This window comes from Salvelinus namaycush, chromosome 6 (genome assembly GCF_016432855.1).
Source record: "Salvelinus namaycush isolate Seneca chromosome 6, SaNama_1.0, whole genome shotgun sequence".
NCBI classification, from domain to species: domain Eukaryota; kingdom Metazoa; phylum Chordata; class Actinopteri; order Salmoniformes; family Salmonidae; genus Salvelinus; species Salvelinus namaycush.
Genome location: NC_052312.1, coordinates 4,447,398 through 4,473,648, shown reverse-complemented (window position 1 = coordinate 4,473,648; position 26,251 = coordinate 4,447,398).

The following is a 26,251-nucleotide window of genomic DNA, read 5'->3' as shown; positions in this document are numbered from 1 at the left end:
TAGTATTTATTTATTTATTGTGCTCCTTTGCACCCCATTATTTATATTTCTACTTTGCACATTCTTCCACTGCAAATCTACCATTCCAGTGTTTTACCTGCTATATTGTATTTACTTTGCCACCATGGCCTTTTTTTGCCTTTACCTCCCTTATCTCACCTCATTTGCTCACATTATATATAGACTTATTTTTCTACTGTGTTATTGACTGTATGTTTGTTTTACTCCATGTGTAACTCTGTGTTGTTGTATGTGTCGAACTGCTTTGCTTTATCTTGGCCAGGTCGCAATTGTAAATGAGAACTTGTTCTCAACTTGCCTACCTGGTTAAATAAATGTGAAATAAATAAAATAAAAATGAACTGGTTGTGACAGTTTTAGCTGCAACGACTCCAACCAAATGCTTCCTGTAGTGGTTGATCAGTCTCTCACGTCTCTGTGGAGGCTTTTTGGCCCACTCTTCCATGGAGAACTGCTTTAACTCAGCAACATCTGTGGGTTTTCAAGCATGAACTGTTCGTTTCAAGTCCTGCCACAACATCTGAATTGGGATTAGGTCTGGATTTTGACTAGGTCATTCCAAAACTTCAAATGTGTTGCCTTTTAGCCATTTTCATGTAGACTGATTGTGTGTTTTGGATCAATGTCTTGCTGCATGACCAACCTGTTTTTCAGCATCAGCTCACAGACGGATGGCCTGACATTCTCCTGTAGAATTCTCTGATACAGAGCAGAATTCATGGTTCCTTCTATAAAGGCAAGTCGTCCAGGTCCTGAGGCAGCAAAGCATCCTCAAACCATCACACTACCACCACCATGCTTGACCGTTGGTAGAGGGTTTTTACTGTGGAATGCAGTGTTTGGTTTTCACCAGGCATAATGGGACCCATGTCGTCCAAAAAGTTATACTTTTGACTCATCTGTTGATAGAACATTCTTCCAGGAGTCTTGATGATCATCCAGGTGCTTCCAGGTGCTTTTTGGCAAACTTGAGTCCACTTTTTGGACGAGATGGACAAAATTCCTCCACAGAGACGAGAGAGACTGATCAACAACTACAGGAAGTGTTTGGTTGGAGTCGTTGCAGCTTAAGGTGACACAATCAGTTATTGAGTGGTAAGGGAGCAATTACTTTTTCACACAGGGGCATTGGGTGTTGCATAACTTTGTTAATTAAATTAAATAAGCATACATTTTGGGGGGTTATTTGTAAACTCAGGTTCCCTTCTTCTAATATTAGGTTTTTCGTTGAAGATCTGATAACATTCAGTATCAAAATTATGCAAAAATTGAGAAAATCAGAAAGAGGGCAAATACTTTTTCAAGACACTACACAGGGATCCTATTCCCTTTATAGTGCACTGCTTTTGACCAAGGTGAATATGGCTCTGGTCAAAACCAGTGCACTATATAGGGAATAGGGTGTAATTTGGGACGGAGGGACAGAGATACAGGGCTGTATTACACACTGAACTCTGATAGACATGTACATGGTCCTCTATGTAAATGAGGGGTATACATGTGAACAGGTTTGAGCCTGTTGGATTTGGTGACTGGTTGAAGAGGTCAGTGAGATCAGCGGATGAAGAAAAAAAAAATCAATAGAGGTCTGGACTGCTGGTTCTTTGGTTCTGAAAATACATGAATGTCTATTGGGAATAACAAGGTCTGAAAGGGTCTGACTGTGTTTTATACGCAGAATCAGGTGTTCTGTCCAATCTATTTCCCCTCTGCATCTCTCATGTTTCCATGTTTTGATCGCAAAGTAAATAAATGACGATGTGAAAGAAGATGCAGGCCAAATGTGATCGCTGCCGTATATGAAAGTAGATAACATGTCTCGTCCACACACAGCACCTTTTGAGATTGTTTGTACAGAATACAATGGTTCCTCTTTTAAAAGTTGCGAACTACAGCGCGGGACATAGAGGTACCCAGCGTCACGGCTTCATTGCTCCAGACCACCACAAGGGGGAGTTAGAGCACTCGTTATGCAGTTGGGTCCCAAGGTTTTATCGCATGGTTCCAATGACTATCTTCCGCAAAGATGGCTGACAAAACATTACGGGGAAGCAAATGTATGTAGTTATAATGTCATAACGAGTCAAGCAAACCATTTACAATTGAGAGGAATATGTTAGTTAATGTAGAGACAAACGATTGTGCATATTATTTTGTCATAAAGTTAATTTATGAAAATCGCTATTTAGCAAGGTTTTTTTCAGTCATATCCAATACATGATGTATCAAACTCCATTATTTGAATGATGCTGTGTCTGTGATACTGAACGTATCAAACACACCAAGACAGTCGTGAAGAGGGCACGACAAAGCTTATTCCGCCTCAGGAAACTAAAAAGATTCAGCATGGGTCCTGAGATCCTCAAAAGGTTCTACAGCTGCAACATCGAGAGCATCCTGACGGGTTGCATCACTGGCTGGTACGGCAATTTCTCTCGGCCTCCGACCGCAAGGCACTTCAGAGGGTAGTGCGTACAGCCCAGTACATCACTGGGGCAAAGCTGCCTGCCATCCAGGACCTCTACACCAGGCGGTGTCAGAGGAAGGCCCTAAAAATTGTCAAAGACCCCAGCCAACCCAGTCATAGACTGTTCTCTCTACTACCGCATGGCAAGCGGTACCGGAGTGCCAAGTCTAGGACAATAAGGCTTCTCAACAGTTTTTACCCCCAAGCCATAAGACTCCTGAACAGGTAACCAAATGGTTACCTGGACTATTTGCATTGTGTGCCCCCCCCCTCCAACCCCTCTTTTAAGATGCTGCTACTCTCTGTTTATCATATATGCATAGTCACATTAACTATACATTCATGTACATTCTACCTCAATTGGCCCGACCAACCAGTGCTCCTGCACATTGGCTAACCGGGCTATCTGCACTGTGTCCCACCACCCCCTCTTTTTACGCTACTGCTACTCTCTGTTTATCATATATGCATAGTCACTTTAACCATATCTACATGTACATACTACCTCAATAAGCCTGACTAACAGGTGTCTGTATATAGCCTTGCTACTCTTATTTTCAAATGTCTTTTTACTGTTGTTTTATTTCTTTACTTACACACACACACACACACACACACACACACACACACACACACACACACACACACACACACACACACACACACACACACACACACACACACACACACACACACACACACACACACACACACACACACACACACACACACATACACACACACACCTACAAACACACACATTTCTTTTCGCACTATTGGTTAGAGCCTGTAAGTAAGCATTTCACTGTAAGGTGAATACCTGTTGTATTCGGCACACGTGACAAATAAACTTTGATTTGATTTGATTTGCATGTATGTATTACAATTATACACTTCAACAGTGTATACCACTCCTACTACTGGGACATCAATGATTACACATTGTAACTATGCAATAGACTAGAAACATGAATTAAGTAAAGGCTGATTTGTAATTCATATATACAGAATAAAAAACAGTTGTAATTGTAAGTAGACCTAATAAAAAAATCCTACTTCTATTAGGCTGTTAAGCACCATAGCCTACCTCAGCCAAGTTATTTTATATAGGTCAAGGCTCCGAACAAATAGACTCCCTGAAGCCCTCTTGTTGATTGTGAAGTCAAATTAAAATGAAGATTATTGTTGAAATGAATTGCTCGACTGGTGTAGGTTTTCTCCATCTGTTGGTGTGCAACACTTGCATAAAAAGTTATAACAAGTTATCTATATTTGCTCAAGGTCCACGGTTCATCTGTGAAGTTGACGTTATTGAATGTCTCGCCAGCTTTCATCCATGCCTGGGCCTGCAGGACGCAAAGTTCTTTGTTTGTCAGACGAATCATTGGAATCATTGACTCACTCACGCGTTAAAAAGGGCGAGGAACGAGATGGAGTCACAATCCATGCCAGGCACACCTGTGAGCTATGGAACTTCACCTCTGACAGGCAGAGTCAACATATGTGGCGGGTTCGTCAGGTCTTCGGTTCACCCTGACATTTCCATTCCTCTTCTGACAACAGAACTTGACCATCTGCTCACCAGGCACAGCAAGTGCCGTAGCTGTTCTGCTATTCCAAGGATGTCTAACTGAAGAGAGATAACATAGCCTTCCCGCTGTGGACGTCTATTTCAGCACCGTTTCGCACTGCTGTGAGACAAGCATGGAGAAACAAAAATGTTCAAATATTCCATGATACTCCTAAGATATGTGTTGACTGAATATAAGCAAGTGATGTCTGCTAAAAATTCAAGTTAGGTTTCTCCAAAAATAATTAATTCTAAATAACAAACTGGCTTTACTTACAAATTAGTGAGAATGTCTCACACCACGTCCAAGAATTGCCTTTTTCTCGCTCACTCTAGGTTAAATGAAAATGAAATCTCCAAAATATTGTTACTTTTTAAACAAAGAAATTATTATTATTATTAATTAATTTAGAATTATATAAAAGCCCCTTAGGATCTGTGAGAATATCTGAGAATATCTAACAGAAAATGTTACAATTAGGGTGCAGAAATGTTATGTTCTTAGTGTAACCTTTATTTAACAGGCAAGTCGGACCTATGATTGAATGAGAAATGGGGTTGTTGGAGTTGTGCGTCTTCGTAACACGATGATCTCTGCTGTCAGTTTGGCAGCGCGTAACATAGCTGCTGACTGGTGCACTTACAGAACGCTCAGTCAATTGACATTCTCCAACAGAGAGATGGTGGAGATATTCCCACTTTGTCTGGACCTGGATGGATTTCTCCCTTCTTCTCCGCAAATGAGTGTGTGTTTGTGAGTCTCTTAGTGTGTGTGTGTGTGTGTGTGTGTGTGTGTGTGTGTGTGTGTGTGTGTGTGTGTGTGTGTGTGTGTGTGTGTGTGTGTGTGTGTGTGTGTGTGTGTGTGTGTGTGTGTGTGTGTGTCTGTGTGGGCAATCCATGTTTGTACACTTGTGATGTGAAATGTGGATCCGTATTGCCCGTAGTCAGCATTCCTGTGTGACTTAAAGGGATACTTAGGGTTTATCTATCATCCTATTGGCAACTCTGATCACTGTGAAAGGTCAGCAGTCTGCTATATTACCTTATATATTATGCCATATTGACACAAGTGACCAGGTAGGGTGTGTGTGTGTCTTCGTGTTTGTGTGTGTGTGTGTGTGTGTGCGTGCCTCTTTGTCTTTGTGTGTGTGTGTGTCTTTGTGTTTGTGTGTGTGTGTTTGTGTGTGTGTGCGTGTGTGTGTCTGTGTGTGTGTGTGTCTTTGTGTGTGTTTGCGTGGATAGTTGCAATGCATCTCATATTGGGGAGTGCAATTTCAATATTTGCGTTTCTTAACGTGCGCCAAGGGAAGCAGACAATTAGTCATTACAGACTAATGATGAAATGAAAGTGCAAAAAGATGACATCATGCACCAACAACAAAGAGAAGGGGAGTAAGTCGTATTGACATTCATAGAGTGAATTTATTGTCTCACTCCTAAGCGACGCTCGTCCCTCGTTCAATCTGTCTTGTAGCATTAGCAGCTCTTCTCTTTGCCTGTGGGAAGGACTCGACCAGGTGACAGACATTGGCTAAAAGCCATGTGTGTGAGAGCACGGCGATTGGGAGCATGGCGATTGGCAGCCAGGAGAAGGGAATTACAATTATTATATTCAGCCCAATGGCACAACTGCCACTTTGGCCGCAAGACATAGATTTTTAGGGGGCATTATGGCCACACAAGGGGACATGGAAGTCTATGCCGCCGGGAAATTTGCAGCCTGGCTATGGCGCACTGGCTACTATGGCAAACCATGCTCGATCAGTTCAGCAAACTTGCTCCAACTAGCAGCGTAGCGCCAGTTTGTTTGAATGGCCATAAAGTAGCTAGTCTGCCAGCTTGTTGATGAAGTTGTAAGGCATCAAAATGATGGGATTGTTCTCAGAAATCAGCTTGTATCTGACTCTTATAGCTCACACTGTGCCCTGATCACTACTTTGTAACATTTAATTTGGCCAATCCGATAACGTTGCAGAGTGATTTGGCCAATCCAATAACGTTACAGAGTGATTTGGCCAATCCGATAACGTTACAGAGTGATTTGGCCAATCCGATAACGTTACAGAGTGATTTGGCCAATCCGATAACGTTGCAGAGTGATTTGGCCAATCCGATAACGTTGCAGAGTGATTTGGCCAATCCGATAACGTTGCAGAGTGATTTGGCCAATCCGATAACGTTACAGAGTGATTTGGCCAATCCGATAACGTTACAGAGTGATTTGGCCAATCCGATAACGTTACAGAGTGATTTGGCCAATCCGATAACGTTACAGAGTGATTTGGCCAATCCGATAACGTTACAGAGTGATTTGGCCAATCCGATAACGTTACAGAGTGATTTGGCCAATCCGATAACGTTACAGAGTGATTTGGCCAATCCGATAACGTTACAGAGTGATTTGGCCAATCCGATAACGTTGCAGAGTGATTTGGCCAATCCGATAACGTTGCAGAGTGATTTGGCCAATCCAATAACGTTACAGAGTGATTTGGCCAATCCGATAACGTTGCAGAGTGATTTGGCCAATCCGATAACGTTACAGAGTGATTTGGCCAATCCGATAACGTTGCAGAGTGATTTGGCCAATCCGATAACGTTGCAGAGTGATTTGGCCAATCCGATAATGTTGCAGAGTGATTTGGCCAATCCGATAACGTTACAGAGTAGTCAGCTCTGCTGTAGAACGAAGCGCACTAATCAAGGCAGAAGAGATATCATTAAAACTAATTTGTGCATTAGGGTCTTTCTATAAACTAGGGAACCAGTGAAGATTTCCAACACTGGACAACTTGTTACAGCTGTTGATATGTCATTGACAATAATCTGCAAAACATGTTCATGTCAATACATTCAAATATAAGCGGGATCATAGCTACATTCAATAAAATTCACAAGTGGATTTAAATGTTTAACCCTTTATTATGGTTTGGTATCTTGACGGATTTGTCCAGAATCGTGTGACATAAAACATTACCTTTATGTCCTTGCATTTATGGCAGTGTAAGTTGTCCTTATATTGCATATTAAGCATTAATAAGTTAAATTAGACGTTGAACTTGAACCCTGTAAGATTCCTGGATCTAGCTGTAGGACAGTTTTTGTATACAGAGTTCAGAAATGCAGTGTCACTACGTAACATTTCATGTCTTCTTATGTTACCGAATGAAAACTGTTTTCATGGGCACACAAATCGCAAATAATGAATGTGATTGCAAAATCGAATGCTTCCAACTGAAAGACACCTCTTACCTTGACATTACAACCTAAATCGATACTGTCATTAATGTAGTTCTTCAATAATTATGCATAACACTTGTTGGTGTCCAGCTGATTAGTTACACCGTGATTTTTATGCACATCGTCATCTGATCCAGGAAGGAATGTTATGAATGACAGCCAAGTCGACGTCAGCAACCTTCCGTCCCTGCTCTGGATCGAGCGGGGATCCTCCATCTGTCGGAGGCCGGCACCAGGCACCGGGAGCTACGGGCTCAAGTTATCCTGCCTCTCGTCCATCCTTAAAGGGTTCTCCAAATCCTATGAAGCGTGGGAGTGGGCGCGTTTCTTCGTCCTTCTCGCCAGACATGATTTTGGGCAGCTCCATGGTAAGAAATGTGACCGTTCCTGGTGCAAAAACAATGTCCTATCCCGGAGCTCGAGTAAATTACATTATTAAGCTGCTCCTGAATATATTAAGTCATGACATGGAAATCAATTCTATCGTAGTCCATGTGGGTTTTAATGACATTATGAAGGGCAGCTCTGAACAGTTGAAACTGGATTTTAAAGAGCTGATTGACTCTCTGTTAGACACTAATAAAAGACCCATCATATCTGGCCCTGTGCTCTCTCTGAATTGTGGCATTGAATGCTATTGCAGGATTCTTTCTCTTCACAACTGGCTATGTGATTATTACAGCTCAATGGGTAAAACGTTCGTTGACAATATTGATACCTTTTTGAAACAAAACACATTTTAAAAGGAGGATGGGATCCACCCAAATCATTTGGGTTCCTGGATCCTTTCACAGCATTATAAGGCTGCATTGAAACAATGATTTATCAATGACACAAGCCCAGCGCAGTTCATTCCTACCATTGTGTCGCTGAGTTGTCATAATACTTCAGCAAAAGTACATTTTACCATGGGCACAATGTAAGTAACCTAATGTATGTCCCTCTGAATGCCTCTGCTGATCCTACAACTATTGTAAGCAGCTATCATGTGCCAATGAACCAGCTTTATGTTGTTATTACTGAGGCGGTAGTAGGAAGTCCACTGTGTGCAGCTCACCGTGCACTAACATAAATAACATGAGAATATTTTTTTCTTTTATTTAACCTTTATTTAACTAGGCAAGTCAGTTAAGAACAAATTCTCATTTACAATGACGGCCTACCCCGGGACGACGCTGGGCCAATTGTGCGCCGCCCTATGGGACTCCCAATCACGGGCGGTTGTGATTCAGCCTGGAATCGAACCAGGGTCTGTATCTACATCTTCTAAGCTTCCCAGTAATGCAATGAAATCAAGCAAGCATCCCAGAAAAGTCCTCAAAATAGCCAACGTTAACATACATAACTTAAGAAACAAGGGTCATGACATTGACAACTTGCTAGTAACAGATGCCATTCATATTCTGACTATCTCTGAAACTCACTTAGAAAATACCTTTGATGATACAGTGGCAGCAATACATGGTTATAACATCTAGCGAAGAGACAGAAATGCCAACGGGGGCGGTGTTGTGGTCTGTATTCAGAACCACATTCTTGTAAAGCTTAGAGAGGATCTCGTGTTAAATACAGTTTTACTAATATGACTGCAGCTTCATCTACCTCACCTAAAGCCAAATATTGTAGGAAGCTGCTATAGACCACCAATTGCTAACAGTCAGTATCTGGATAACATGTGTGAAATGCTTGATAATGTATGTGATATCAACAGAGAGGTATATTTTCTGGGTGATTTAAATATTGACTGGCTTTCATCAAGCTGCCCAATCAAGAAAAAGCTTCAAACTGTAACCAGTGCCTGCATCCTGGTTCAGGTTATCAGTCGACCTATCAGGGTCGTTACAAACAGCACAGGAATGAAATCATCCACATGTATTGATCACATGTTTACTAATGCTGCAGAAATGTGCTTTAAAGCAGTATCCAGAACCATCAGGTGTAGTGATCACAACCTAGCAGCCATATCTAGGAAAACCAAAGTTCCAAAGGCTGGGCCTAATACAGTGTATTAGAGGTCATACAATAGATTTTGTAGTGATTCCTATGTTATTGTTGTAAATAATATTTGTTTGTCCGTGGTGTGTAATGAGGAGCAAACAGACGCTGCACTTGAAACATTTATGAAATTGTTTATCCCAGTTACTATTAATTCAGCATGCACCCATTAAGAAAATGACTGTAAAACGGTTAAATACCTGTGGGTTGATGAGGAATTGAAAAATTGTATGGTTGAGAGGGATGAGGCGAAAGGAATGGCAAATAAGTCTGGCTGCACAACCGATTGGCAAACATACTGCAAATTGAGAAATCATGTGACTAAACTGAATAAAAAGAAGAGACTTCACTATGAAACAATGATAAATTAAATAAAGAATAAGGGTAGGTAACAACACATCCGCCACGCTGATCCTCAACACAGGGGCCCCTCAAGGGTGCGTGCTCAGTCCCCTCCTGTAGTCCCTAATCACTCATGACTGCACGGCCAGGCACGACTCCAACACCATCATTAAGTTTGCCGATGACACAACAGTGGTAGGCCTGATCACCGACAACGACAAGACAGCCTATAGGGAGGAGGTCAGATACCTGGTCATGTGGTGCCAGGACAACAACCTCTCCCTCAACGTGATCAAGACAAAGGAGATGATTGTGGACTACAGGAAAAAGAGGACTGAGCACGCCCCCATTCTCATCGACGGGGCTGTAGTGGAGCAGGTTGAGAGCTTCGTTCCTTGGTGTCCACATCACCAACAAACTAACATGGTCCAAGCACACCAAGTCAGTCGTGAAGAGGGCACGACAAAACCTATTCCCCCTCAGGAGACTGAAAAGATGTAGCATGGGTCTTCAGATCCTCAAAGATTCTACAGTTGCACCATCGAGAGCATCCTGACTGGTTGCATCTCTGCCTTGTATGGCAACTGCTTGGCGTCCGACCACAAGGCACTATAGAGGTTAGTGCGAACGGCCAAGTACATCACTGGGGCCAAACTTCCTTCCAACAAGACATGCCACCAGAGGTCTCTTCACAGTCCCCGAGTCCAGAGCAGACCATGGGAGGCGCACAGTATTACAAAGAGCCATAACTACATGGAACAAAGTTCCACATCATGTAACTGATGCAAGCAGTAGAATGAGATTTAAAAAACAGATAAAAATACACCTTATGGAACAGCAGGGACTGTGAAGCAACACAAACATAGGCGCAAACACGTGCACACACACACATGATAACATACACACTATACACACACATGATAACATACACACTATACACACACATGATAACATACACACTATACACACATGATAACACACACACATGATAACATACACACATGTATGTTGTGCTGTAGGTATGTGGTAGTGGAATAGGGGCCTGAGGGCACACACTTAGTGTGTTGTGAAATCGGTTATGAATGTATTGTAATGTTTTTAAAATTGTATAACTGCCTTTATTTTGCCGGACCCCAGGAAGAGTAACTTCTGCCTTGGCAGCAGCTAATGGGGATCCATTATAAATACAATACAAGTAAATACAAGTGAAGAGTAAATGGGAATGCTGGATGAAAAACAAGTTGTTAGCAAGGAATGTCCAGAATATTTTTGTTGTCTCAGTCATTACGCAGGTGAAGACAGTTGTTCCTGGACCCATGTTGGATTTAACGTCCCTAGTGAATTGATGCTAATCATCTGTTATTTTCTGCTTGATTTACAGCAGGGTCTCGTTATATGTAACAAAGAAAGCGTCACGGTAATGTGTTCATGTTTTCATATGTTTATTGTGCCTTGGATTTGACAGAGAGTCTACTGTGCTGACATTTGGTGGGATAGACTATTGCTCAACAGCCAACGCTCTTCCTATTAATTTTTCTGGATATAATGACAAAAAAATGGCATAGCCATGTGGGCTTCTTCACAATATTATCTGGTAATGAAATAACATGACAAATACATTTTATTTTCCAGGTTAGACCTGTAATTTTTAACAATACAAGGGGCTTGAAGTAGGCCACTCAACAATTCAAGTACTGGAATAGGCCTACCTTGAAAATCATACATTTCCTCAATTTGCTACTTGAAAAGTCCTTGCGATTATTGTATCCAGTTTATGAGTTCTCCTGCTCCCTTATAATTATCCATGATTCATAATTTTTTATCTGGTTTTTGTGAGAGATGTGGCCACTTTCATTTGTTTCCCGCCGCTTCAATTGAAGGGTGTTGCGCACGTAAAACCACGTGTCGTTATTATGAGAACGACAACATCTAACGTTGGCTCCAGCTTGGCTTTCCATACAAATCCTTCCATTAAAAAAGGAACCTGTTTTTTGGTCACTGTCTCATTATAAAAACAGCGGATGGTGAGATTAATGCTACTGCTATTCATGGTTTTACTATTGCCTGTGTCAGCCACATGGGACATAGAACATTCACTATGCATGCATCCACTCTCTTTAGTTAGGCAATGTCAACATGATTCTAATATATTTAGGAATGTAATAATAATTGGAATATCAATACATTGGCAAGGCCTAAAAAATACCTTATTCTTAAAGTGGTAATGGTCTGCTTTTCTGACACTTTTTGCATAATAATATTTTCTTTTGTTGGGGGGGGGGGGTGTTCTATATTAGGCCCTATGTGTACAATTCTATAAACGATACAATTGTATAACATTGAGGTCCTTGAAAATTACAATTAACTGCTTGAAAAAGTTGCCAAAAGTCCTTGAATTTCACTTGTATGAACCCTGCTTAAAGGATGTATAATCCTAGGCCTATTTTAGTTTTTAAATTTGATTTAACCTTTATTTAACCAGGAAAAGCCCATTGAGACCCAGAGTCTCTTTTTCAAGGGAGACCTGGCCAAGAAGGCAGCAACAATCAATACATTACAGAGTTAAAACATAAAATAATACAATACAACAACATGATCCAGCCTAAATAAAGCATTTACACTCCTCTGTAACAGAGTCTCCCATCAATATTTTACATTCATTCAGTGGCACTAACATATCTAGATGAAGCATGGATTGTAGACTATTCCATGCCTCTGTTGCACAAGAAGAGAAGGCAGTCTTGCCTAATACTTTAAGTAGCAACCACCTAGCAGACTGGGTATGGTAACTGCTGGTGGTGAAGGAGACCAGACTACAGAGGTAAAGAGGGAGTTTACTCAAAAGTGCGTTGTAGATGAACACATACAAATGAAGCTTTCTGCACATGTTGTTGTATAGGTGGAGTTACGGGTCAATATGCATATATTAATTTTTATTCCTCTAAGTACACATGTGGAACGACGAGGAAATATTTTTTATTTTAGTTTCGAACCATTTAGAAATGTTTATCCCAATGTCCAACATTGGCCCCATTATTTATAGAAATACCCATTAGAAAGAACTTCACTAGTTCAGCGAACTGGCGCGGTTAGCTGCCTTTCCTTTCATGTTGGTCAATTCAAGCACATCAAAACAGTCCTAAAGAGGAGTTGAAGCGTTTTGTCATCGGCAAACTTAACAAAACCTATTCCACTTAGGAGACTGAAAAGATTTGGCATGGGTCCTCAGATAATCAAAAGGTTCTACAGCTGCACCATCGAGAGCATCCTGACGGGTTGCATCACTGCCTGGTATGGCAAATGCTCTGCCTCTGACCGCAAGGCACTACAGAGGGTAGTGCGTACGGCCCAGTACATCACTGGGGCCAAGCTTCCTGCCATCCAGCACCTCTATACCGGACGGTGTCAGGGGAAGGCCCTAAAAATTGTCAAAGACTCCAGCCACTCAAGTCATAGACTGTTCTCTCTGCTACCGCATGGCAAGCGGTACCGGAGTGCCAAGTCTAGGTCCAAGAGGCTTCTTAACAGCTTCTACCCCCAAGCCATAAGACTCCTGAACATCTAATCAAATGGCTCCCCAGACTATTTTACAATGCTGCTACTCTCTGTTATTATCTATGCATTGTCACTTTAATAACTCTACCATCATGTACATATTACCTCAATTACCTCGACTAACCGGTATCCCCCCACATTGACTCTGTATCGGAACCTCCTGTATATAGCGTCGCTATTGTTATTTTACTGCTGCTCTTTAATTATTTGTTCATTTGATTTCTTATTCTTATATATTTTTAAAATGTAACTGCATTGTTGGTTAGGGCATGTAAATAAGCATTTACTTATTCGGCACATGTGACAAATGAAATGTGATTTGATTTGAGACTAGTTCTCTGACTATGTAGCTGACGTTAGCTAGCTAATTTCTGTGCAAATTTGAAACAATATATGTCAATATTAGCTACAGGTTTATAGTCTTTGGTAAGATTAACTCTGATCCTTTTGAGGATGAAAGGGGGTTCAGTGGACAATATCAACTTCGTAAAAACAAATTATGTTAGGACAGCATATCATAACCAAACTTATCTTTGAGCAATGACTCCCATGAGTTATCAGACAGAGAGAATGAGAGTGACTTATAAATCCCTCCCACTCTGTGGTTTACATTCATAGCTCCAGAGTGGCACTGCGGTCTAAGGCACTGCATCTCAGTGCTAGAGGCATCACTACAGACCCTGGTTCGACTACTGGTTCGACTCTTGGCTGCCATGATTGGGAGTCCCATAGGGCGGTGCACAATTGGCCCAGTGTCATCCGAGTTAGGGTTTTGCCTGTTCTTAACTCGTCAAATAACGCTTAAATAAAATAAAAAATAGAATCATAGCCACCTATAAATCCTCCCACTCTGTGGTTTACATTCATAGCGACTTATAAATCCCTCCCACTCTGTGTTATACATTCATAGCGACTTATAAATCCCTCCCACTCTGTGTTATACATTCATAGTGACTTATAAATCCCTCCCACTCTGTGGTTTACATTCATAGCGACTTATAAATCCCTCCCACTCTGTGTTATACATTCATAGTGACTTATAAATCCCTCCCACTCTGTGGTTTACTTTCATAGCGACTTATAAATCCCTCCCACTCTGTGTTATACATTCATAGTGACTTATAAATCCCTATCACTCTGTGGTTTACATTCATGGAGTGACTTATAAATCCCTCACACATTGTAGTTTTCCAATCATTTTAGCTCCCTGAATACATGGTCTTGTCCTGGCGAGCTGAAAGCTTTCCTCGGTCTGAAGATGTAAACAAAGATGGTCTCATATGGATTATGTTTGAACAAACACAATTTGCCACCCACACACATTCAGAAACACATGGTTGCACATACACTATGGGGAACACTATGTCCTGGCTTCAAACAAACATATACATTCATCTCACTTTCTGTTCGTCTCACTGTATCTATATTTCCTTTGGTTACTTTTACTCTCTTTACTCATTTTACTCTATCGTTCTATTTCTTTCTCTCTCACCTCCTCTTTCTCTCTATCTCTCCTCATCTCTTTCTCTCTCTCTCTCCTCCTCTTTCTCTCTCTCTCTCCTCCTCTTTCTCTCTCTATCTCCCCCTCTTTCTCTCTATCCTCCTCTTTCTCTCTCTCTCCCCTCTATATCTCCTACTCTTTCTCTCTCTCTCTCCTCATCTTTCTCTCTCTCCTCCTCTCTCTCTCTCTGTCCTCCTCTTTCTCTCTCTGTCCTCCTCTTTCTCTCTCTGTCCTCCTCTTTCTCTCTCTATCTCCCCCTCTTTCTCTCTATCCTCCTCTTTCTCTTTCTCTCCTCTCTATATCTCCTCATCTTTCTCTCTCTCTCCCCCTCTTTCTCTCTCTCTCCTCTTTCTCTCTCACCTCCTCTTTCTCTCTCTCTCTCCTCTTTCTCTCTCTCTCTCCTCCTCTTTCTCTCTCTCTCCTCCTCTTTCTCTCTCTCTCCTCCTCTTTCTCTTTCTTTCTCTCTCTCTCTCTCTCTCTCTCTCTCTCTCTCTCTCTCTCTCTCTCTCTTTCTTTCTCTCTCTCCTCCTCTCTCTCTCTCCTCCTCTCTATCTCTCCTCATCTCTTTTTCTCTCTCTCCTCCTCTTTCTTTCTCTCTCTCTCTCCTCCTCTTTCTTTCTCTCTCCCTCTTTCTTTCTCTCTCTCCCTCCCCCTCCCACTTTCTCTTTCTCTCTTTCTCCCTCTTATTCTCTCGTTTATTTCATCTCATTCTAGATCTTCTTATGTAGTTTGTTTTAACCATGAGTCTTTCTCATTCTTTCTTTTTTTTCTGTATATCTCTGTTTTCTTCTCTCTCTTTCTCTCTCTCTCTCTCCTCCTCTTTCTCTCTCCCTCTCTCTCCATCCATTATTCCCTTTGCTTTAATTCTGGTTTCTGGCCTGACCATTTAAACACAGTGATTAGAATGAGCGTTCCTTGGTATTGTCTGTGTGTCTCCTCTTCCATGCCTCCTCTACTGTTCTGTCTCTCTTCCTCTCTGATATTTATGTTTTCAATTAGTGGAGGGACTGAGGAGTCCCCTCATCCCTGCTCCTCCCCCACCTCCACCCCCTCGTTATCCTTCCCCTAAAACACAGACTTATCTAGCGTTAACTTTGAAAAGCCTGAAATATTGATTTTTAAAAATCTCCCTGCATTTCCTTTCACAAGACTCCTGGGAAAAAGCCAATTGTACTTTTTGTTGTTGTTGGGGGAAGCTGATGTGTTGGTCTTTCAGACATGGTTCAATTGGCATGTATAGGCCTGGACTGTAACCTCATCTCCACTGTACAGTGAATAGTACAGAACTTTTTTTTTGGTCTATTTTGTGAAATGTAAAATGTCAGTGATATAATTTTACTGTTTAAATACAGGAGAATTCGGTCACATTCAATAATAATGTCTTTAGTGAGATGTGTGATGTGTGTTTGCTGTTGGGCTTGCAGCTAAATCCTTTCCCCCCGGCCTGTCTCCAGACTAGAGAGAGACACTTCCTCAGGAGTTCTGTAATCTCCTCTGAGTCCTGTGGAGTGTGTGACGGACCCCCTCTGCTACCACTAACTTACCCAGCAGAAGCTGCCTAGACACTTGTGTGCATGGGAGAGATAGAGACAGTGTGTGACTTTTTGTGAGAGAAAGTGTGTAAATGAGAGAGTATGTGTGTGTGTGTGTGTGTGTGTGTGTGTGTGTGTGTGTGTGTGTGTGTGTGTGTGTGTGTGTGTGTGTGTGTGTGTGTGTGTGTGTGTGTGTGTGTGTGTGTGTGTGTGTGTGTGTGTGTGTGTGTGTGTGTTTGTGCTCCCATCTGTGTGCACACTGTGTCTACACAACTAAACTGTGTGTAAAGAGGCGATAGGTGGACGCAGGGTATGGTAACATGGCGTCTAAGAGCCAAAATGCTTGACTTTTTCATCCTGTCACTGAGTATCCTAGCATGAAGTGTGTGTGTGCCTGTGTGTGTTCGGTTTGGTGGTGGGGTGCAGTTAAGATTCTGCTCAGCCAGGCTGCATCAAATATTCAATGGGGTGTGAATAAGTGAAGGAATGCCCAGTGGTGATAAATGACCTGGATCCCTATCTAAACAACCTAGGCATTAATTACACCAATTGATATTGCACAGTCATCAATATCCGTCCACCATGGTAGGGAGGGCAGTAGAGAGAACCAATGATTTACCTTCTGGGCCAGCTAGTAGCTATGCTGTAGCAATGTCCGGTGGTACTGTAGGAAAAAGCCCAATATAAATTAATGGACCAGAGTTAGGATAAATACAGACTGCAATGTTATGGAATCTCTTATCAAGCTGAGGTAAACCTTTCACTTTAAACTAAATTATCTGTTTTTAAGATATTTTACACATTTCTTAAATAAATTTAAGTGATGTGAAGTATATTGTATGTTTTAGAAATGTCTGAGATAAATTGAAGTGATGTAGAATATACTATATGTTTACACATGTATTAGATCAATTGAAGTGATGTGAAGTATATTGTATGTTTTAGAAATGTCTGAGATAAATTGAAGTGATGTAGAATATACTATATGTTTACACATGTATTAGATCAATTGAAATGATGTGACGTATATTGTATGTTTTAGACATGTAATATATTGTCTTGTTTTGACATTGGTACAACAACCTAGAGATGAGGAGACAAAGGAGATATTTCCATCTAGGTTTAAGAGAGAATTTGGCTCACATTCAGCCCCATCTGCCTCTCTACTCCATCTAACCCCTTCAGAACACCTTTTAAAAGACGAGTCATCTTTAATGCCCATCTCATGAACATCATTAGCTTGGCGGTCACTGAATCTAATCACAAGTTGCTGTTTCTAATGTCTTGTTTTTCCTGTGAACACCGTGCCTTTTCTGACAGCAGTCGGAGAGGCAAGGTTAAATTAGCGAACATATGTTTACTTTTGACTGCTCCGTCACCTTAGAAATATGTAAATATTTTGATTTAAAATATTCCTGTTCAGGGCTGGGGGCGGGGTTTGTGTTGTTGTGGTTACGGTCAAAGCGGTCATCGGTCTAGATGTTGACTGGGTCGTCTGAGGTTGTGTTGACTGGGTCGTCTGAGGTTGTGTTGACTGGGTCGTCTGAGGTTGTGTTGACTGGAGAGATAGAGGGTACATCCTTTGAAAAACAATGTCCCCTCTGGGCAGCTTTAAAAATATTTAGTAAAAAAGCGTTTGATGTCTTCTGTGGCCATATGAATGATGTAACTGCAATAATGACAATTTGTTGATAAATGATAACATTTGTTTTTTATGTTAAATTATCTCTCTGTCATACTTTCTGAAACCGTGTAGGATCTTGCCTAGCCATCTTCTCTCAAGAGGACCACAATGGAAATAAGTCCCAGACTGTAATGTGTGTTATCATCCATGATTTAACAAAGGAAATAATTCCCAGACTTTAATAATACGTGTTATCATCCATGATTTAACAAAGGAAATAATTCCCAGACTTTAATAATACGTGTTATCATCCATGATTTAACAAAGGAAATAAGTCCCAGACTTTAATGTGTGTTATCATCCATGATTTAAATAATGCACATGTATTGCTTTTAAAGTGTTATGTATGCTTCTTTTTTTTAAATGGTCAAATTATTAAACTGAACTAAACAGAATGTGTATTTACGTGGCATCATGAATGTTCATTCTTACCGGCTTCAACTATACTGTACATCACACAAACAGACAAGTACTAGCAGACAGAAAAACAGGCATTTGCAACATACTGACAGACATCAGTCACACACCAACAGACACACCCACAACCACATACACAGACATCAGTCACACACCAACAGACACACCCACAACCACATACACAGCGATCAGTCACACACCAACAGACACACCCACAACCACATACACAGACATCAGTCACACACCAACAGACACACCCACAACCACATACACAGACATCAGTCACACACCAACAGACACACCCACAACCACATACACAGACATCAGTCACACACCAACAGACACACCCACAACCACATACACAGACATCAGTCACACACCAACAGACACACCCACAACCACATACACAGACAAAGTAGACAAAGCTACTGCCTTCTTGGGGTTTCCAATTTGCTCTTCCTCTTTCTCTCCAGCCCAGTGTGCCTCTTCCTCTGATCCTTCATTATCCCTCTTCATCATGTTATTGGAGAGAGACGGACCCTCATTATCCCTCTTCATCTTTTTTTCCGTCGCTCTCTCTGCTCATTTCACTTTCACCCTGACCCTCCATCTCTATCTCTGGCTGTAGGGTCACCATGGAGAGCTCTGGTCATGGAGACTGGGCCCCCGCGTCATTATACCCAACCTCTTCCACCCTCCACAGGCTGCAACTCACTGCCTCAGGGCTTTGTCTCTCTCCATCTCCCTCTCTAGACCTACCACTCTCCCGCTCTCCCCTGCTCTCTATCTGAACCCTCCCTCTCTCTTCCCCGCTCCCTCTCTCCCCTGCTCCCTCTCTCCCTGCCCGCTCCCTCTCTCCCCTGCTCCCTCTCTCCCTGCCCGCTCCCTCTCTCCCCTGCTCCCTCTCTCTCTGCCCTCTCCCCCCTCTCTCCCTCTCTCCCCTGCTCTCTATCTGAACCCTCCCTCTCTCTTCCCCGCTCCCTCTCTCCCCTGCTCCCTCTCTCCCTGCCCGCTCCCTCTCTCCCCTGCTCCCTCTCTCTCTACCCTCTCCCCCCCTCTCTCCCTGCTCTCCTTCTCCGAGGTTGGGGGAAATCTGGACCCAGATACAAATAGCTTCCATCTGTCTGAGGTGGATGTTCACGGTCTGTCTTGGAGTTTCTATTTATGAGCGTTCGTTATTTTCATTACCTAGTCTGTCACTTATTTTTATCAAATGATCTGAGGAAAGGTTGAATGTACAATACTATGCTGAGGCAGTCCAGGACAGATGTTTCTCAATTATAGAGGAATATGTTGCATGGATACAACATGGATAATGTAGCTTAATACTGTAAAATATAAGTGGGCTTCACCAGCAGTGATGTTCACTGTTTTTCAATATGTTGATATGTGTGCAATACAACTGAAAACAGAACTAAACATAATCCACCATGGTATTATTCATTAAGACAAGTGAAAAGTTGGGAGTCTTCGAGCGTCTATCTCCGAGCATGCCCTACCATATGTTTAGTGTCAATATGACTTCACGGTTGCTCATGTGGAAAATAGCTTGTGGCCACAGAATGCACCCTGAGAAGAGAGTGCTTTGTTTAGATAAATACTCTTCAACGGGAAAATGCGAAATGGAAAAATGAGAAGCCACGTCTAAAAATCATATGCTGCGTTTTTTAATTACGGGAGGGAAATGTAATACAATTGATTAGTAATGTGGTCATGTTGAGAGAGGAGAGATAGTTTTTTAATTGTGTTTATTTCACCTTTATTTTACCATGCAGGTGAATTAAGAACAAATTCTTATTCACAATGACGAGCTGGCAAAAGAGGAGTAGAAAATACAAATAGTTGTCCATTTGCTTCTATGGTCCTTGGTGGTCCTCAAAGGCCTGCCTCGGCTGCCTGGCATGGGTCTGTCAGATGAGAGGCAAAGACAGATGTGAAGAGAAATAGAGAAACATAACGTAGCCTGAGAGAGCAGGGAGATACGACTACATGTCAGAAAGCACAGAGTAAAGGAATACAAAGTAAAAGAAACCTAAGAAGGGGCATTGTTTGAAGTCTACTGGATGACCTCCCAGTCATATACACTCCAGAGACTAGAAGCTCAAGATAAAACACTCCTCCTGAAGTTCAATGGGATTGACGTGAAGCATTTTTTAAGAGTCAAACATGGTCAAGCTTCTCACTCGTTGGAGGGTTTGAAGAAAACATAAATGGGAAGATTAGGAGGGACACACTTGTTACATTTTACACAGTTCCCATGGCACTGAGCACTCCCAAGACGCTGGCCCTCCTATGGCGCTGGCCCTCCCAAGACGCTGGCCCTCCTATGGCGCCGGCCCTCCCAAGGCGCCGGCCCTCCCAAGGCGCTGGCCCTCCCAAGGCGCTGGCCTTCCCAAAGCGCTGGCCTTCCCAAGGTGCTGGCCTTCCCAAGGTGCTGACCTTCCCAAGGTGCTGGCCCTCCCATGGCGCTGGCCCTCCCAAGGTGCTGGCCCTCCCAAGGTGCTGGCCCTCCCAAGGCTCTGTCATTTATATTTCAGTCCATTCATAAAATGTAACTGCGACAAACTTCATGTACATTGAATAAAGGCCATGTGTGTGGTTGGTGCTCCCCTTGCTTGTGTTCTGCTTGGCTTCCTTCCTGCTGTCTTTATGGATATGTTCTATTAGGCACCCAGCTCTAATAGTCCCCTAGGAAAGCTTGGGGCACTGTGTTGACAAAATGTGTCTTTTACTGCACATGAACCTTGTAAAAGATGCATAAGACCCATTTAGACATAGAAAGGCAGGACATGAAAACCAGTTTAATTAGATTGGCATTTGACAAACTGTGGATTTTCCTTTATGCTAATGTTGTTGTGCTTTCTTGTAGTTACACCTGAATGTGGTGGGTACACTTCACTCAGGAGGATGTGAATAGAACGGGTTATAGAACGGGTTATAGAATGGGTCATAGAACGGGTTATAGAACGGGTTATAAAATGGGTTATAGAATGGGTTAGAGAACGAGTTATAGAACGGGTTATAGATCGGGTTATACATTGGGTTATAGAACGGGTTATAGAATGGGTTATAGAACGGGTTATAGAACAGGTTATAGAATGGGTTATAGAACGGGTTATAGATTGGGTTATAGAACGAGTTATAGAATGGGTTATAGAACGAGTTATAGAACGGGTTATAGAATGGGTTATAGAATGGGTTATAGAACGGGTTATAGAATGGGTTATAGAATGGGTTATAGAATGGGTTATAGATTGGGTTATAGAATGGGTTATAGAATGGGTTATAGATTGGGTTATAGAACGGGTTATAGAATGGGTTATAGAACGGGTTATAAAATGGGTTATAGAATGGGTTATAAAATGGGTTATAGAATGGGTTAGAGAACGAGTTATAGAACGGGTTATAGATCGGGTTATACATTGGGTTATAGAACGGGTTATAGAATGGGTTATAGAACGGGTTATAGAACAGGTTATAGAATGGGTTATAGAACGGGTTATAGATTGGGTTATAGAACGAGTTATAGAATGGGTTATAGAACGAGTTATAGAACGGGTTATAGAACGGGTTATAGAATGGGTTATAGATTGGGTTATAGAATGGGTTATAGAACGGGTTATAGAATGGGTTATAGATTGGGTTATAGAATGGGTTATAGAACGGGTTATAGAATGGGTTATAGAATGGGTTAAAGATTGGGTTATAGATTGGGTTGTAGAACGAGTTATAGAATGGGTTATAGAACGAGTTATAGAACGGGTTATAGAATGGGTTATAGATTGGGTTATAGAATGGGTTATAGAACGGGTTATAGAATGGGTTATAGATTGGGTTACTTTGGAATGAATACAAAAAACACTGCCTTTGACGGCACAACAGACCTAGGCCTGATTACCAAAAATGACGAGACAGTGTACAGGGAGGAGGTGAGTGCCTTGGCGGAGTGGTGCCAGGAAAATGACCTCCCCAAAAATGTTAACAAAACTAAGTAGTATGGACCACAGGAGACAGAGGCGAGAGCATTCCCCTACAGTGGAGAGGGTCAGAAGCTTCAAAATCCTCGCCGTACACATCATTGATGACCTGAAATGGTCCCTTCAAACAGACAGAGTGGTGAAAAAGGCGCAACAGCGCCTCTTCAACCTCAAGGGGCTGAATAAATTTGGCTTGGTACCTAAGACCCTCACAAACTTCTACAGTTGAAGTCAGAAGTTTACATACACCTTAGCCAAGTACATTTAAACTCAGTTTTTCACAATTCATGGCATTTAATCAGAGTAAAAATTCCCTGTCTTAGGTCAGTTAAGATCACCACTTTATTTTAATAAAGTGGTTTCAAGACTAGATTTCAAGACTAGAAGTGGTAAAAGTAGTAGCCTACAATAAGGAAAATCTCCAGGTATAAATACACTCTATCTAGTCCTTGGCCTATATCCTAATCTGACGTTGGTGCAGGTCATGTTGTTCTTCACATTACCGTCTCTGGTAAACACACACTATATCAAATAAAATAAGAATTTTTCACATGCACAGGATACAGAAGCTGTAAACGGTACAGTGAAATGGTTACTTGCATATTTGCACAGAAAGTGTCCGGAAAAACATATTTTATAATTATTAGATGACGCGTACCCCGACAAACTCTAAATTCATGTGAAAGAAATGCTATAACCCCAAGCCACATCTAGCTAAGTGGATGGGTTACTATTGTCTAGACATGTTCACATGTTCATGAAATACAATAGATGGTTGTAATCACCCCCAGACACATGTAGCTAACTTGATGGGTCATGTAATCATCTGGCGAAGTGGAGTCTTTGTTTAGACATGTAGCTAGCTTGATGGGTCATGTAATCATCTGGCGAAGTGGAGTCTTTGTTTAGACATGTAGCTAGCTTGATGGGTCATGTAATCATCTGGTGAAGTGGAGACTTTGTTTAGACATGTAGCTAGCTTGATGGGTCATGTAATCATCTGGTGAAGTGGAGTCTTTGTTTAGACATGTAGCTAGCTTGATGGGTCATGTAATCATCTGGTGAAGTGGAGACTTTGTTTAGACATGTAGCTAGCTTGATGGGTCATGTAATCATCTGGTGAAGTGGAGTCTTTGTTTAGACATGTAGCTAGCTTGATGGGTCATGTAATCATCTGGTGAAGTGGAGTCTTTGTTTAGACATGTAGCTAGCTTGATGGGTCATGTAATCATCTGGTGAAGTGGAGTCTTTGTTTAGACATGCAGTTAGCTAACTAGCTAAACAATGAACCGACATAATACTAAAACATACTACTACCAATACAAATGCATTGTCTTTGCTAGCCACAATGCTAAAATGCTGCAGTATGAATCTGCAGGAGCTAAAGATAACCAACTACGTTCAATGTTATCTAGCTAGATATCTAACATTAGGCTATAACTAGCAATGCAAATGTTTTTTTGATTGGAATGATATTACTACACAGATCATAACATAAACGTTCAAATTCCTCTCCTGTGAAGTAGTGACGTGTGTCATATGCCTAACTTCCTGAAACGGGTCACACATGACCAATCTATGGAAAGACAAGACTCAATGGTTTCGCTCTATGACTCCAAACAAGTGTCACAGAAGTCGTCTGAAGGTAACCCGGTACCGGTTAGAAACATTCAGGAAAGTTTTGTGCAACTAAAAAAAGGTTAGTTGATGTGGTTCATCATAATATTTATAGTTATATATTATATATATTATATATATATAGTTATTATATTTATTTATAGTACTGTACATTTCATGTTAGTTACACTGCTTATACACACCACATATTCATATGCACTACCATTCAAAAGTTTGGGGTCACTTAGAAATGTCCTTGTTTTTGAAAGAAAAGCACATTTTCTGTCCATTAAAATAACATCAAATTGATCAGAAATACAGTGTAGACATTGTTGATGTTGTAAATGACTATTGTAGCTGGAAACGACTGACTTTAATTGGAATATCTACATAAGCGTACAGAGGCCCATTATCAGCAAACATCACTCCTGTGTTCCAATGGCACGTTGTGTTAGCTAATCCAAGTTTATAGTTTTAAAACGCTAATTGATCATTTGAAAACCCCTTTGCAATTATGTTAGCACTGCTGAAAACTGTTGTCCTGATTAAAGAAGCAATACAACTGGCCTTCTTTAGACTAGTTGAGTATCTGGTGCATCAGCATTTGTGGTTCGATTACATTCTTAAACTGGCCAGAAACAAAGAACTTTCTTCTGAAACTCGTCAGTCTATTCTTATTCTGAGAAATGAAGGCTATTCCATGCAAGAAATTGCCAAGAAACTGAAGATCTCGTATAACGCTGTGTATTACTCCCTTCACAGAACAGCGCAAACTGTCTCTAACCAGAATAGAAAGAAGAGTGGGAGGCCCCGGTGCACAACTGAGCAAGAGGACAAGTACATAAGTGTCTAGTTTGAGAAACAGACGCCTCACAAGTCCTCAGCTGGCATCTTCATTAAATAGCACCTGCAAAACACCATTCTCAACGTCAACAGTGAAGAGGCGACCACGGGATGCCGGGCCTTCTAGGCAGTGTTGCAAAAAAGAAGCCATATCTCAGATTGGCCAATAAAAATAAAAGATTAAGATGGGCAAAGAACACAGACACTGGACAGAGGAAGATTGGAAAAAAATATTATGGACAGACAAATCTAAGTTTGAGGTGTTCGCATCCCGTGAAGAATGAAGAGTGAAGTGGAGAGTGAAGTGAAGATTCGCCTGTTGACGTTAATAATAAAATTGTTTTTTATTTCAAAAACAAGGAAACTTCTAAGTGACCCCAGTCTTTTTAACGGTAGTGTATAAATATATATATTGGATTCTTGACACTTATTCTAATATATCTACTACTATATACAGTATATCATGCCTAGCATATATTGTGTAAATTAATATATATTCATATATAATTTGTATATATACATATAGATTGCATTTGGATTAGTGTTACACTGCCAATTGGGATGGTAATTGGATTTGTTCCGATATTTTTTACGTTATTTATTTTACATTGTTGTATTATGTGTGTATTGTTATGTATTGCTAGGTAAACGCCAGCATTTCGCTGCAACTGCGAAAACATCGGGAAATCTGTGACCAAAAAACTTTGATTTGTTTGTGCCCAAATTCAAAGATAATTGCCAACATTATCAGATGTCAATCACATAGGAACTTGACAGATTAATATAGTCATGCATTTATTACATGGTAGCTAGTTTAACAAGTTTATCAGTTTAAATATACTCAATTTGACAGAGGGCATTAATTTGAATCAACTACAGCTATATATACTGAACTAAAATATAAACGCAACATGTAAAGTGTTGGTGCCATGTTCCATGAGCTGAAATAAAAAGATCCCAGAAAATTCCCAGAAGCACAAAACACTTATTTCACTCAAATTGTATGCACACATTTGTTTACATCCCTGTTAGCGAGCATTTCTCATATGCCAAGACAATCCATCCACTTGACAGGTGTAGCATTTAAAGAAGCTGATTAAACAGCATGCTCATTACACAGGTGCACCTTATGCTGGGGACAATAAAAGGCCACTCTAAAATGTGCAGTTTTGTCACACAACACAATGTCTCAAGTTTTGAGGGAGCATGCAATTGGCATGCTGACTGCAGGAATGTTCACCAGAGCTTTTGCCAGAGAATTTGCATGTCAATTTGTCTACCATAAGCTGCCTCCAAACGTCGTTTTAGAGAATTTGACAGTACATCCAACCTGCCACGTGTAACAATGCCAGACCAGGACCTCCACATCTCGCTTCTTCACCTGTGGTATGGTCTGACACCAGCCCCCCGGACAGCTGATGAAACAGTATTTCTGTCTGTAATAAAGCTCTTTTGTGGGGAAAAACTCATTCTGATTGGCTGGGACAGGC